Source organism: Suncus etruscus, chromosome 18, assembly GCF_024139225.1.
Source record: "Suncus etruscus isolate mSunEtr1 chromosome 18, mSunEtr1.pri.cur, whole genome shotgun sequence".
In the NCBI taxonomy this organism is placed as follows: Eukaryota; Metazoa; Chordata; class Mammalia; order Eulipotyphla; family Soricidae; genus Suncus; species Suncus etruscus.
Window position 1 is genome coordinate 57,283,851 of NC_064865.1, and position 14,689 is coordinate 57,298,539.

General features: G+C 42.3%; 1 protein-coding gene and 1 non-coding gene across 2 annotated transcripts in view; one reads left to right on the plus strand and one right to left on the minus strand.

The window, feature by feature from the left end:
* Window positions 1-14,689, plus strand: part of LOC125996038 (zinc finger and SCAN domain-containing protein 9-like) — a 46,577-nt gene that overhangs the window by 25,501 nt on the left and 6,387 nt on the right. The gene's annotated exons all lie outside the window — the stretch shown is intronic.
* TRNAS-GCU (transfer RNA serine (anticodon GCU)) lies at window positions 8,612-8,693 on the minus strand. Its single transcript has one exon. It is a non-coding gene; the product is annotated as a tRNA-Ser (tRNA).

The following is a 14,689-nucleotide window of genomic DNA, read 5'->3' on the forward strand; positions in this document are numbered from 1 at the left end:
TCCCTGATGATTAGTGATGTGGAACATTTTTTCATGTGTCTTTTGGCCATGCGTATTTCTTCTTTGTCAAAGTGTCTGTTCATTTCGTGGATAATCTTCTTAATGAGGCACTGAATCCTATTTGCCAGGATTTTGTTGAGGATCTTTGCATCTGCATTCATCAGCAATATTGGTCTGTAATTTTCTTTTTTCAAAGCATCTGTCTGGTTTAGGTATCAAGGTGATGTTGGCTTCATAAAAGCTATTTGGAAATGTTTTCGTTTGTTCAATTTCATGAGAGTCTTGCTAGGATTGGTAGTAGTTTCTCTTGGAAAGTTTGAAAGAATTCATTAGTGAATCCATCTGGGCCTGGTCTTTTGTTTTTGGGCAGACATTTCATTACCGTTTTAATTTCATCAATAGTGATGAGGGTGTTTAGATATGCTACATTCTCTTCCTTCAATCGTGGAAGATTATAAGAGTCCAAGAATTTATCCATTTCTTCCAGGTTCTCATTTTTAGTGGTGTAGAGTTTCTCAAAGTAGTTTCTGATTACCCTTTGAATCTCTGCCATATCAGTAGTGATCTCTCCTTTTTCATTTCTAATATGAGTTATCAAGTTTCTCTCTCTCTCTCTCTCTCTCTCTCGTTAGTTTTGCCAGTGGTCTATCAATCTTGTTTATTTTTTCAAAGAACCAACTTCTGCTTTCATTGATCTTTTGGTTTGTTTTTTGGTTTTCCACTTCATTGATTTCTGCTCTCAGCTTTGTTATTTCCTTCTGTCTCCCTATTTTTGGGTCCTTTTGTTGAGCACTTTCTAGTCCTATGAGCTGTGTCATTAACCTACTCAGGTAAGCCCCTTCTTTCTTCCTGATGTGTGCTTGCAAAGCTATAAATTTTCTTTTTGACACGCTTTTGCTGTGTCCCATAAGTTATGATAGTTTGTGTCTTTATGATCATTTGTTTCCAGGAACCTTTTGATTTCCTCCTTGATTTCATCTTGGACCCACTGGTTATTCAGTATGAGGCTGTTTAACTTCCAGGTGTTAAAGTTTTTCTTCTGTGTCCCTTTGGAATTCACAAATAATTTCAGAGCCTTGTGGTCAGCGAAGGTAGCCTGCAAAATTTCTATCCTCTTGATATTATGGAGGTATGTTTTATGTGCCAGCATGTAGTCTATCCTGAAGAATGTCCCATGTACATTGGAGAAGAATGTGTATCCAGGTTTCTGGGGATGGAGTGTCCTATATATATCCACTAGGCCTCTTTCTTCCATTTCTCTCCTCAGGTCTAGTATATTGTTGGGTTTTAGTCTGGTTGACCCATCCAGTGTTGACAAAGCCGTATTGAGGTCCCCCACAATTATTGTGTTGTTATTGATATTATTTTTCAGATTTGTCAACAATTGTGTTAAATATTTTGCTGGACCCTCATTCGGTGCATATATGTTTAGGAGAGTTATTTCTTCCTGCTCTACATACCCCTTGATTAATGTAAAATGTCCATCTTTGTCCCTTACAACCTGAGTATAAAGTTTGCATTATCTGATATTAGTATGGCCACTCCAGCTTTTTTATGGGTGTTGTTTGCTTGGATAATTTTTCTCCAGCCTCTTATTTTGAGTCTATGTTTGTTCTGACTATTCAGGTGTGTTTCTTGTAGGCAGCAGAAGGTTGGATTGAGTTTTTTGATCCATTTAGCCACTCTGTGTCTCTTAACTGGTGCATTTAGTCCATTGACATTGAGAGAAAAAATTGTCCTGGGATTTAATGTCATCTTTATATCGAAATTTGGTGTGTCTTTTGGTTAGTCTTGTCTTAAATTAGGTCTTTCAGTTTTTCTCTTAAGACTGGTTTTGAGTCTGTAAAGTTTTTGAGCTGTTTTTTTGTCTGTGAAACCATGTATTCTTCCGTCAAACCGGAAAGTAAGTTTTGCTGGGTACAGTATTCTAGGTGAAGCGTTCATTTCATTCAGTCTTGTCACAATATCCCACCACTGCTTTCTGGCCTTGAGTGTTTCTGGTGACAGGTCTGCTGTAAATCTCTAGGATGCTCCCTTGAATGTAATTTCCCTTTTTGATCTTGCTGTTTTCAGAATTCTGTCTCTATCTGTGGGATTCGTCATTGTGACTAGGATGTGTCTTGGGGTATTTTTTCTGGGGTCTCTTTTGGTCGGTACTCTTCGAGCATGCAGGATTTGATCACATATATTCCTTAGCTCTGGAAGTTTCTCTTTAATGATGTTCTTGACTGTTGATTCTTCCTGGAAATTTTCTTCCTGGGTCTCTGGGACTCCAATGATTCTTAAGTTGTTTCTCTTGAGCTTATCATAGACTTCCATTTTCATCTGTTCCCATTCTTTGACTAATTTTTCATTGTCTGTTCATTTGCTTTAAGTTTTTTTTTCCAATCTCTCTCTGTATGGAATTGTTATTTATCTCATCTTCCACAGCACCAATTCTATTCTCAGCTTCTGATACCCTGTCCCAGAGCTTACCCATTTTGTCATTCACTTCGTTTACTCAGTTTTTCAGGCCTGTTAGTTGACATGTTATTTCAGTTTGGAGTTTTGTGATTTCTGTCTTCATATTTTCTTAGTTCTTGTTAGTGTTCAACTCGATCCATGGTTTCTTTGAGTTCTTTGAGCATCTTCCATATTGCTAGTCTAAAGTCCTTATCTGAGAGGTTGATTAGTTGGTTGGTCATTATCTGGTCATCAGAATTGTCATCTTCATTCTCTATGTCTGATGCTGGCCTGTGTTGTTTCCCCATTGTCACACTTGTATTGTGGGTTTTTCTACGTGTTGTGGTGGTATTCATTGGCTAAATGATGCAGGCAGCACCCTCCTCTGGCTCCGCCCTTTCTGGGTGGGTCGACTTGCCTTCAAGGGAGGGGAGTCCTCCATAGATGAAGCCTCACACAGGATCAAATCTTAGGTCCGAGCACGCAGCAGAGAAGACAGTCCAGAGAGAAATGCTGGGCTTCAGTGATCCAGCACAGTTCTTAGTGTGATTTTTTTCTACTTGTTGCAATGGTGTTCTTTCCTTAGAAAGAGCGCACGGCCGCGTAGTGAAGCGGAGCCAAAGTGCTCTGCTGGAGCTTCTTTTCAGCCCACTCCCAAGAGGTTCACGCAGCAGGTTAGTAGACAGACACACACAGGCAGCACTCACAATTTTTCACAGTTGGGCCCCACTGGGCAGGCATAGTTTCGTGGATTTTCCCAGCCTGGCGTCACAAACAGAGGACCTGGCTTCTGCAAAGTATAGCCAGTTTTCACGTCATGGAGCAGTTCCTTGGCATTCCTGCCCTAGAATTGGCCTCTGGGAGAGCGAGTTTTCTGGAGCCTCTTTTCGGCCCACTCCCAAGAGGTTCACGCAACAGGACAGTAGACAGACACACACAGGCAGCACTCACAATTTTTCACAGTCGGGCCCCACTGGGCAGGCGTAGTTTCATCGGAAACTTACTTTTAATTTAGTTATTGGTTTATGAGCCATACCCTGTGCTGTTCAGGAATGACTCCTGGCTCTGAGCACAGGAAATTCAGGCCCCTGAAATGATTTCCTTTTAACAATAGCACTCCTGGGGCCAGAGCAATAGCATAGTGGGTAGGCTTTTGTCTTGCACTCAGGATCAATTGGGCATTCTGCATGGTTCCAGGAGTATTTTCTGAGCTCAGAGCCAGGAGTCACACTCAAGCACTGCAGGGTGTAGCCAAGAACAAAAATACAAACAAAAACTAGTGTGGCTGTTCCCTACCTGCCACCAAAGAGCCTGCCCCCCCACCCCGTTTATTATAAGATACTATTCCCTACCCCCACCCCTTTTCCCAGCACTCTGAGGTCACAATTCTGGATTGTTTCCACTAGGAATTATCTAAACTCTGTCTTTGTTTCACAGGGTGTCTCATCTTTTTCTCTTTGACACACTTCATTTAGTCAACTCTCCAATTCTATTCAAATCTCAGCAATTTAAGTGATTTCGTTTCTCCAGTCTGAGTAGCTGTGCTACATACATGTATCCATATGCATATATGTGTTAATACTACAATATCCTTGTCTACTTGTATGTTAGACGACTGGGATTATTCAGAGCTTCGCTATATAGACAACTGAAAAGCTGTACTGCGAAAGAAAACAGGAGAGGGAGAGAGGGAAGGAGAGGGGGGTGGAGAGAGAGAGAGAGAGAGGGAGAGAGAGAGAGGAGAGAGAGAGAGAGAGGAGAGAGAGAGAGAGAGAGAGAGAGAGAGAGAGAGAGAGAGAGAGAGAGAGAGAGAGAGAGAGAGAGAGAGAGAGAAACCAACCATTGACTGGGAAAAAATAGTCGCAACATTAAATAGGGCTAAATTCCAAGATATAGAAAGCATTCTCAAAGCTCAATTTGCCAAAAAAGAATCCCGAACATGGCGAGAGGAGATGAACAGTTCTTCACAGAAGGCTTTAAAACCATTTAACTGGCACATACAAATAAATAAACAAACATAATGCTCAGGACAGTCCAAATCATAATGAACGAGGCCCCTTCTTCTTCATATGTTTCACTCACAAGACGCACAACTTGGAAAGGGGCGAAAATCAGAAACCTTTCCCTGACGGGGTGGGGTGGACCCCATCTTTCTCCCCTTAGGTCTCCGCAGTTGTGTCTGCATTCGGTTTCAACGGCCAGAACCGACAACTCCGCACGGGTCTTGGGGCACAGGCGGTTGGGGACCACGGATGAGGGTGGACCACGAGTGTTGGATGTGTGATGGGAGCGACGGGCTGAGGATGGTCGCGATGGGTGATGGAGGTGGATGGGTTGGGGGCGGAACCAGGGCGTTGCAGAAAAGGTTTACCAATGAGCTGGGCCTCCTGGGGAGCCGGGTTGGGCTCTTGGGGTTCGGGCTCTGCTCAGTGATGAGCGGCTGATGCTCGGTGCATTTTAGGTGAGATTTCAAATAATAACTTTTTGTCCTTGTTGTTAGTTTGTTTCTTTGTTAGTTTCTGACAGAGGCTGGGGAGCCCCGAGGGGTTATGGGGGTGTCTGCTCAGTGCTGTATGTAAGTTGGCTAGAAACCCAGCGGGGATCACAAGTCACAAACTAGGCCCTTAGCTTTGATCTAAACTGGATCCAGATCTGTGAAACGGACCAACCGGGTTGGGTCCCTCGATTTTTCCTTCCCTTTTCCCCAGAGGAAATATTTTAAATATTTAAATATTTATTTATGATATATATGGTATATGATAGATAGGCTGAATGGTGGACCCGGTGGCATCCCACCACGACGGTTCCATTTCTGCCACAGGCCCACCCACAATTGTTTTTAGTTTTTTGTGCTGTAAGGACAGAGCTGCCACCGGTTCTCCTTTGGGTTCATTTTATCCCATGATACTGTGTCACATTGGGCATTTTTTCATATGATTCTAAGCATTCTTCTGTCTCCTTCGTGGAAGGATCTACCACTTCTCCCCATTTTTTGATCGGGTTACTGTGTTTTTGTTTGTTGCTGCTCTAAGTTTTGTACCTATATATAGATTTTGAATATTAGTTCTTTATTTAAAGAATTACGTGCTAATTGCATCTTTTTATTGTAGTCAGTTTATAGTTTATTCCCCAGTTTTTTCCGGTTCTTACTTTCTTTTTTTATGATGACACTTTTCCACTTTATGTAAGTCCCACTTGCTTCTTTTTCTTTATATTCCCTTTGCCAGTTTTCTGCCTTTTTTGTTTGTTTTTAATTCTATTTTATGGATCGTGGCTTACAATACAATTCTTGGTAAGTGCCTCCAACGCTCTTCAATATATCTAATCTCTTAAGTTTCTGTTCCCCTTTGAATTAATTTTTGTGTATGGTGTAAGTATAGATCCAAATCTCTTTTTTTCTTTTTTTTTTTTTGTGGGGTCCCCCCCCCCCTCTCTCTCTCTCTCTCTCTCTCTCTCTCTCTCTCTCTCTCTCTCTCTCTCTCTCTCTCTCTCTCTCTCTCACTGGGTGTGTCCCAAAAAAAAACAAAACTCGATGGGTGGGTGGACACCCCTTCTCCCACTGCAGCCGCTGAAGCCCCACACCCGCTCCAAGCCATCACCAAAGCTGTAAATAGTCTGTACAAATGAGAATCTTTAAAACGCAGCTGGAGGTCCAATTCACCTTTACCCAAGGCCTGTGCTTTCCCTGGAAGATTTGGGGCCCAGGGGCCCTCAAGGTCGCTGCAGTTTTGAGAAAAGGCCCCCCGGGGCCTCCCCAATCCCCTTCTCCTTCCCCTGCTTGCAAAGCGTCAGTGATTGCAAAATTGCATTTCAAACCCGCCGCCCTATTTTCACTCACTTTCTCATCTGTTATTTCAATGTTTTCTGATCACCCTAAAGTGGTCAATTCTCTGCTTTCCCAATTCTACATCCTTTTGCATTCCTTAAATGTAGTTCTTTGTTATATTCTTTGATGTTATATGTAACATTATTTATATAATATTAAACATTATAGATCGGGGCCTGAGAGGTAGTACTGCCAGTGGGGCATTTGCCTTGCATGCAGCCGGACTGACGGTGGTTCGAATCCCAGCATCCCAGTCTGCCAGGAGCGATTTCTGAGCGCAAAGCCTGGAGTAACCCTTGAGCGCTGCTGGGTGTGACCCAAAAAAAAAACAAAAACAAAAACAAAAACATTATATATCATCCATAATATTTACATGTATTTACAAAATAATATTTTGTAAACATAATATAATAGACTAATATAATATTAACATTTATATAAAACATTTAGTAGTATATACAACATTTTAATGTTTTATTCTTTCATAAAGACATATATTTTTAATGTAATATAATGCTATTTTTAATTTAATATATTCATTAATAAAGTGTGTTTGTTTTGTATTTTCTGATTTTCTCCTGTTTTGCTTTTCTTTTCTCCTCCTCGGTTTTAGGGCTCCAGCAAAAGCTGGTCAGAGAACTATATATATATTTATTCCTGGGATTTGGACCCAGGGTCCCTAGCACAGCTGCTTGCTAAGCAAGTCCCCTAACCTTTGCACTGTCCCTTCAGCTGCTCAACTTTGAAAATGCTTGTCTTCCTCTCTAAACAGCAAACACCCTACATGTAGCCTGTGCTCAGAAGAGAAGAGATATTTAGTGAACAATTCTTGCCATAATGGAGATCTGGATTCTCGTAGTAGTAGTAGTAGTAGTAGTAGTAGTAGTAGTAGTAGTAGTAGTAGTAGTAGTAATCAAGCTGGTTTTCTCAAACTCAATGTGCAAATTGATTTCCTTGTATACTTGCTGACTCTCTCTCTCCTGTCCCTGCAACTACAAATTCCTAAAGAGATTACTAAACTGAGATATTCCAGTTTGAATAGTAATTCCACTGGGCACCTGGTGATTCTGCCTCAGTCTCCTTTTTCCATGGAGGGAAAAAAAGAGAGATAAGCACCAGGGCAATGAGGTCACTGAAAATGCCTCCTAGCTGAAGGGTCAAGAAAAATAAGCAGATGAAGAGGGAGAGGGATTAATATACCAGGACCAGTGCAGGCAGCAGATTGGGTCTGCTCTGCGTCATGGAATAAGAAGGTTGCACTCAAATATATTTGTATGCATGACCCCCTCCCACTGAGAAAAGGTAAGTATATAAGAAAAAGTAAGTGTATAAGAAAAAACGGAAATCTATAGCCCTGATCCTCCAAAGGTTAATGAAAGGAAGCGAGAGGCTGGAAGGCATTTTTTGAGAGGAAAGTGGTCCAAATAGACAGGAGCTTGAAGAACAAAACAGTAATTCATTATATATGATAATATTTAATTATATTATATATTGTGTATAGTTATATAATCATATAATTAATCATAGTTTATTATTATTATTATCACTGTTATAGAACACCATGGAAAGGGTTTCCACTGCCCTGAGGTAGATGATGAATCAGACATCATATAAATGGTACCTCTCAGCTTAGTCTGAGAAAATGACTAAGAAGGAACTCTGCCCTATACATGAGTAAACACCAGAGTTGTGCCATTTCATGTCTTGAGTATTTCACTCTGACGTCCCTCCTCTGTGTTTAACTGGGGAGGGGTTGGAAAATTGTTCCTTTTGGAAAGTAAGTGACTATAAATAATAAACAACTGTGGCAACAAAAATTTGCATCTTGAAAAGTACGTTTAACTTACAAAATGTACAAATTTTAACTTGCAGCCAGTAATCGGTCTACATCCTTGAGGATTTTTAAGGTTTTTCATGTCAGTTTTTTCAGAATTGCAAAAACAACAACAGCAACAAACCATTATGCCAACTTCATTTCCAAGATAAAAATAAAGAAGCACCTATTAAAACAATAGGCTACTGGGATATATTTAAAAAAAAAAACCAAAACCGTCCGTTAATACTTAAAAGGAAAAAGTTTTAAAACGTAATAGGGAGCCAGAGAGAAAGTACAACAGGCAGGTCCATTTGCCTTGCAGGGACTGACCCGAGTTCCATCCCTAACATCCCATAGGGTCCTCCCAGCCAGCCAGGAGAGATTCCTGAGTGCTGGAGTAAGACCCTGAGGACTGCCGGTGATGGTCCCAAGAGCATAATACAACACTCCTTTGAAAACAACACGGAAAGCCAAAGTTCGGGATCTTCATAAAAATATTTTTTGAGTGCATGGCACAAAATAGACACCGACGAGGATGGGATTCGAACCCACGCGTGCAGAGCACAATGGATTAGCAGTCCATCGCCTTAACCACTCGGCCACCTCGTCACATGGCAATACTCCCTTTCTGGTCGCCTCCTCCCTGCAGAAATCCTGGGCCAAGTTTTTCCCTGGATGTCTGCACTCTCTGAATCATCTTAATCCTAGCCCAAGCCTGTTTCTCAGCCGGCACAAAACTGATGCGATGCGCAAAAAGTTTAAAGCGCTTTTGGCAAATCCTCTGGACTCAGGTCAGCGCATCTAGGGGCTTCCAGTCTCGGGGCGCTCCCGGGAGGCTCGGATCCAACCAATTTGGACCCCCCCTGGGCTGCCGGGATTCCTAATTTCCTACCTAGCACCCCAAAACTGGTGTTGCTATTTTTTTTTTCTTGTGAAATAACGCCGCTTAATTTACCCTTCCTCCCTAGGACTCCGCATTAGCCAAGAAACGAGCAAAATTTGCAACGCGCAGGGAAAGGAGCATAATTATAAGACAGATCTGAGCTCTGACAAAAAGTGATAAATCTTTCCTCTGGGGAGGTTTGGTTTTTTATTAGATTTTGGTTTGGTTTGGTTTTTATTTAGTGCAAAATTGTCAACGGGGCATTTCCTTCTCTGACAAAACGTTGAGCTTTTCCCCTTCCCAATAAAATTATTTTTTTGACTCTGCTCTCAAGGTAGCTAAGAAGACAAACAAATTCTTTACTTAGCATTTCATCCAGTCGTTTCCTTACTCCTCCCTATGCTGATTTTTAGGAAGCATGAGCTTAATTTGTTCACAGACAACTAACTGAATTTTTTAAATTATGTTTCACACACTCATACACACACACACACACACACACACACACACACACAATCCTTAAAAATTCTTTAAAATATTTCATGGGCTTTAATTTTATACTGATTGAACCATTTTGTGTTTTGAGGTGAAAAACTCACTTGTTGTGATCTCAGACATTGTAAATATTTAGATCAGAAAGATGGAAAATGAAATATTGGATTCAAATCATCATTACTTCTCACATAGAGAAATAAGATTATTTTAATTGACTGATTCTCAGATGCCTAGTTCTCCCGAGCAAGACCATGGCATTACCTAGAAATGTTTGAAATAAAATTCTCTTTAAGTAATAATAATAATAAATAATAAATAATAATAATAATAAACAACTATAGGGTTGGGCCAGAACGATACATAGTGGGTAGGGCGTTTGCCTTGCATGTGGTTAACCAGGGTTCGATTCCATGCTGTCCCCTGAGCCTGCCAGGAATGATCCCCCAAGCACAGAGTTATAAGTTACCCCTGAGCGCTGCAAAGTGACCCAGATCCTGGGCACTGGGACCCGGGTTGTAGACTGATGACAGCTCCGGAGGAGGCCGGAGGGGAGGCCAGCGGGTTTGGGTGAGGGGTCCCCGATTCAGGACCCTTCTGCTGAATTCTGCAAATTCTGCAAATTCTTTTTGCACAGGCCCTGCTGGGCTTCCCCCCAAGTTGGGGTCCTGGGGGAACTTTCTGGGTCTGCGCTGCTCCCAGAGAGAGCGGGCGGGTTTGCTGCGCTTCAGTCGGACCCCGAGATGGAAGCTCGGCGCCGGCTCCGCACTCCCGGGGGGATACCCGGCCTCGAGCACCCCAGTTCACACCGGGATGGGACTGAGGGAAAGGGGTCGATTTCCAGGACCCTGCGAGCGTAGGTTTCGGGGCAGCCCGGCTCCGGCTCGTGCAGGCAAAGGGAACAGTATTAGCCGCATCCCCTGCACCCCACAAGCTGCCTTGTGCCTCGCTTCTATGTGTGACCCCTCATTTAGTACAGAGGGGTTTTAGGGTGCCCGACCCGATCATGGATCTGAACATTTATCCTGGGCCAAGGTGGGTGCATATTGCCGGGAAGGATCCAGGGAGGCCCCCACAGTACAGTTTGCAAGGCCTCTTTGCCCAATTTTTTTCTTTTAAGAAATAAAAATAGGAAGTAGAGTGATAGCTCAGAGGGTCCCCGACATCCAATTTAATCCCCCAGACATCCTAGATGGTCCCTCAAAATCCTATATGGTCTCCTGAGCCTGCCAGAAACGATTCCTGAATGCAGAGCTAGGAGTAACTCCTGAGCATGGGCAAGGTGTGGGCCCCTCCCCTCAAGAAATGGAAATAAAAGAAAATGAATTGGGTGACCAATGTAAAGAAAACGACCACACAACTCCCCCCCCCCTGCTCTAGGGTCTATCAGTTGATACCCAACTGGCATTTCACAGAAAGAACAATTATTTTATCTTTACCAATTGCCAAATTTGTCTGGTAAATACAGCTGTTTGCTTCTGGGTGGGTAAATGGGAGGGTAGGTAGGTGGGTAGGTAAGGAGAGTTTCCTGCAGGATGGAAAGCCATTTGGGGTGGTGCCCTACTTCTAGGCTCTCCCATCCCTTTACACCCTGAAAAGAGTTAATGCCAATAATTTCTGAATTCTTCAAGACCCACCCCATTTTTTTTTCAGCACAGAAGACATTGCTTTATAACCTGAAATGCCTTCGCCTTGAATGTCTTGACTCTTGCTTTCAGGGACCAAGCTATGAGTGGCACAGCTCCTGAGAGTCTCAAGAGCTGGGGAGTAATTGCACAGCAGGTAGATAAGGAACTTGCCTTTCATGAGGCATATGTGGATTCAATCCCTGACACTATATATATACATATATAGGTACACACACACATACACACACACACACACAAACACCTCACACCACCAGGAGTGATCCCTGAGCACACAACCAAGAGTAAGCTCTGAGCACAGCTTGAAAAATACTAAATGTCAAATTTGCCTATAGAGACGCATAGTTGTAGGGGTTAAACTGTTTGACCACAAAGGACAAGGGATTCAATGAATCTTCTGGAGGGGAGAGTTGTCCCCTAAGCAGTATTAGAAAAAGGGCCCTCCCACCTGCTGGTACACACACAAACAGAATAAATGACTCATAGATGTCGATGAAACCTCAAACTTTAAATTTTGATTTCATGATTTGTGTGATGCTGGAGTTGAACTCACATACTCAAACCTATGAGGCAATGCAAATGACCATTGTAACATTTCTAAAAGAAAATTTGAGATGGGAGGGGGCTGTAGTTTAATAGGAAAGAGCCTGCTTTACATTCAGAGATCTGGGTTTTACCACCACCCCAGTGCACACACACAATAAATATATAAGATAAAATTCTTCATTAATTTGAACTAGATATGTATTTTTAAGTTTTGGGTCCTATCTGGCAATGCTAGGGATCACTCCTGGCTCTGATCTCAGGAAATACTTCTGCTGATACTCAGGGAACTATAGAGGGTGCTAGGGATTGAACCAGTGCAAGGCTAGTGTCTTTTTAGCCTTGATTGTCCCTCCAGCCCCAGGTATGTATTTTTAATGGGGAGACCAAAAGCAGAAGCCATAACAGACATACTAAATAAATACATACATAATAAACTACTTCAAGTTGACTCCAGAATATAGTGAGGAGAAAGAAAATGAATGGAGAAAGGGGAGAAACACAAATATGAAAGGAAGGGGGCCAGGAGCCAAGCAGTCTCAGGCACATTGGTGGAGTTAAAAAAGGACAGAACTAAATATCCAAGCCAAAGGCAACAACAATGGAATCAAGAGGCCCAAACTTTAACAAAAAATCTAAATATAAAATGGGCCTGTTATACTGGCAGGCTGAAGAAAGGAGGAATAGTATGAGATGTACTTGGGGAAAGTTGGTATTGGTGGAGAGACGTGAACACTGATTGGCACTGATTAATTGTATTTCTGAAACTCAACTATAAAGGACTTTGTAAATCACCATGGTTTCAATAAAATAAAATTAAAAATATTACTTCAACTGAAAGTCTGTTCTTTAAAAAAAACTTATTAAAATTAAAGGGCAAGGGAGCCAGATAGATGCATGGAGGTAAGGTGTTTGCCTTGCCTGCAGACGGTCGGTGGTTCAAATCCCGGCATCCATATGGTCTCCCGAGCCTGCCAGGAGCGATTTCTGAGCTTAGAGCCAGGAGTAACCCCTGAGCACAGCTGGGTGTGACCCAAAAACCAAAACTAAAAACAAACAAACAAAAAAAAGTTAAAGAGCAAGCCTCAGGCTGAGAAAAGTATTTGCAAATTTCATATCTGATGGAAACACTTACATCTAGATTATGTTAAAAAAAAAAAAAACTCATGACGGGCCGGGAGAGATAGCACAGCGGTGTTTGCCTTGCAAGCAGCCGATCCAGGACCAAAGGTGGTTGGTTCGAATCCGGTGTCCCATATGGTCCCCCGTGCCTGCCAGGAGCTATTTCTGAGCAGACAGCCAGGAGTAACCCCTGAGCACCGCTGGGTGTGGCCCAAAAACCAAAAAAAAAAAAAAAAAAAAAAACCTCATGACTCGGGGCCTGTTAGGATATTTGCCTTGCACATGGCTGACCCAGTTTCTATTCTGGACACCCATATATTTGAGGCTACTGGAGCAACAAGTAACAAGTTGTTGCTTGAATAACAAGGATCCCCTGGTTACTCAAGCCTGACAGGAATGTTCCTAAGCAGAGTCAGGAGTAACTGAGCACTGTTCCCAAACAAAATCAGAAAAATCTAGAATACTTTCATGCATAAAGAATAAAAGGGAAGAAAGGCAAGAAAGCTGGGAAGAAGGAAGATGTCTATCTATATGTAGGGGGTGTCAGATGGCTTTATACTTTGCCCCTTCTCTTTTTCCTCCAGACGACTTAGGACTCTCTGGGGTCAGGAAAAACAGAAATAAAACTGAGACTTGTAGTGTGAGGGTGCGATGACTTTGATCTGGGTGAAGCGGCACTAGTACGTGATTCAGATCTGGGCAAGACATAACTTTAAGAGCACATTTGGACTGATAAGAGCCCCAGGCCCTGGGCTGATGGTACTGGCCAAGGGAAAGGACATAGTGGAGGTTCTCTTGACCTGCAGCTTCCTTCCCTTACTAAACAGACCTTCAGATAGCTTTTCATTTTTTGTGCATGATTCATTTTATTTTATATTTCTCAATCTCACATGCTTGACACTCTTCCTCATGAATATGCATAAATCTCAGCAAACTATAAGAAATATAAATACAGTTATTAAGTCACTAGATCTCTGCTGGGGCTATAAGCAGATAGTCCCTCAAAACTCTTCTCCAGCTCCTGCTGCCCCACATCCCTTTGGGGCTAAGTCCAGCAATGCACAGGGATAGCTCCTAGCACTGCACTCAGAATTACTCTTAGTGATGTTCAAGGGACCATATGGGATGCCAGGAATTGATCCTGGAATGGCCACAAGCACCTTACCTGTTGCACCGTGACCCATAGCCTCTCTTTTCCCTTCAGTTATTCCTGTATGAAGAACCAGGATAAATGGCCATAAGTATGCTTTATGTGTTATTATGCAGCTTCTAAATGAGCTGGATGTGACTGACAGATGTCTAAGATGAAGTTAAAAAAATGCGAACAGGGTTGGAGGGAGAACAACCCTGGTGGTGGGAATACCCCTTATTCAACGTCACTATGTACTTCAAATATTACTGTGAAAGACTTGTAATTCATGTTGATCACAATAAAAATTATTTAAAGAAAGCTAATACAAGTGAAGAAGCTAAATATAAAAATATATAGGTATAACCTAAAATATTATTGTCAACAATATGTAAGCCACTATGATCAAAATAAAAATTATATTAAAAATATATAGGTATGCACAACCATAATACCTGCTATGATGGAAACACTGCACAGTCTACACAATGATATCCACCAGTCAAGAGTTGTTCAAAGGAGGCAACGGGGCAAAGGGGGGAGGGGAACATGATAGCATTTCATTTCTCATTTTCAATATGTAAACTTCTAAGTTTAATATGAGTTTTCGAATTAGCATCTGTGCAGCGGGGAGGGTCACAGACCTACTAAGGTTCCCCTGGTGAGTAGAAGGTCAAGTTATCAGCTATTGACCCTTGGGTGAGGCCAGGTGAAAACCATAGAGAACGAGACGTAGAGCGCTAGAGAGGCCGGAAGTGCCCCCGTCGGCCGGTTGACGTGAGGGCGGGAC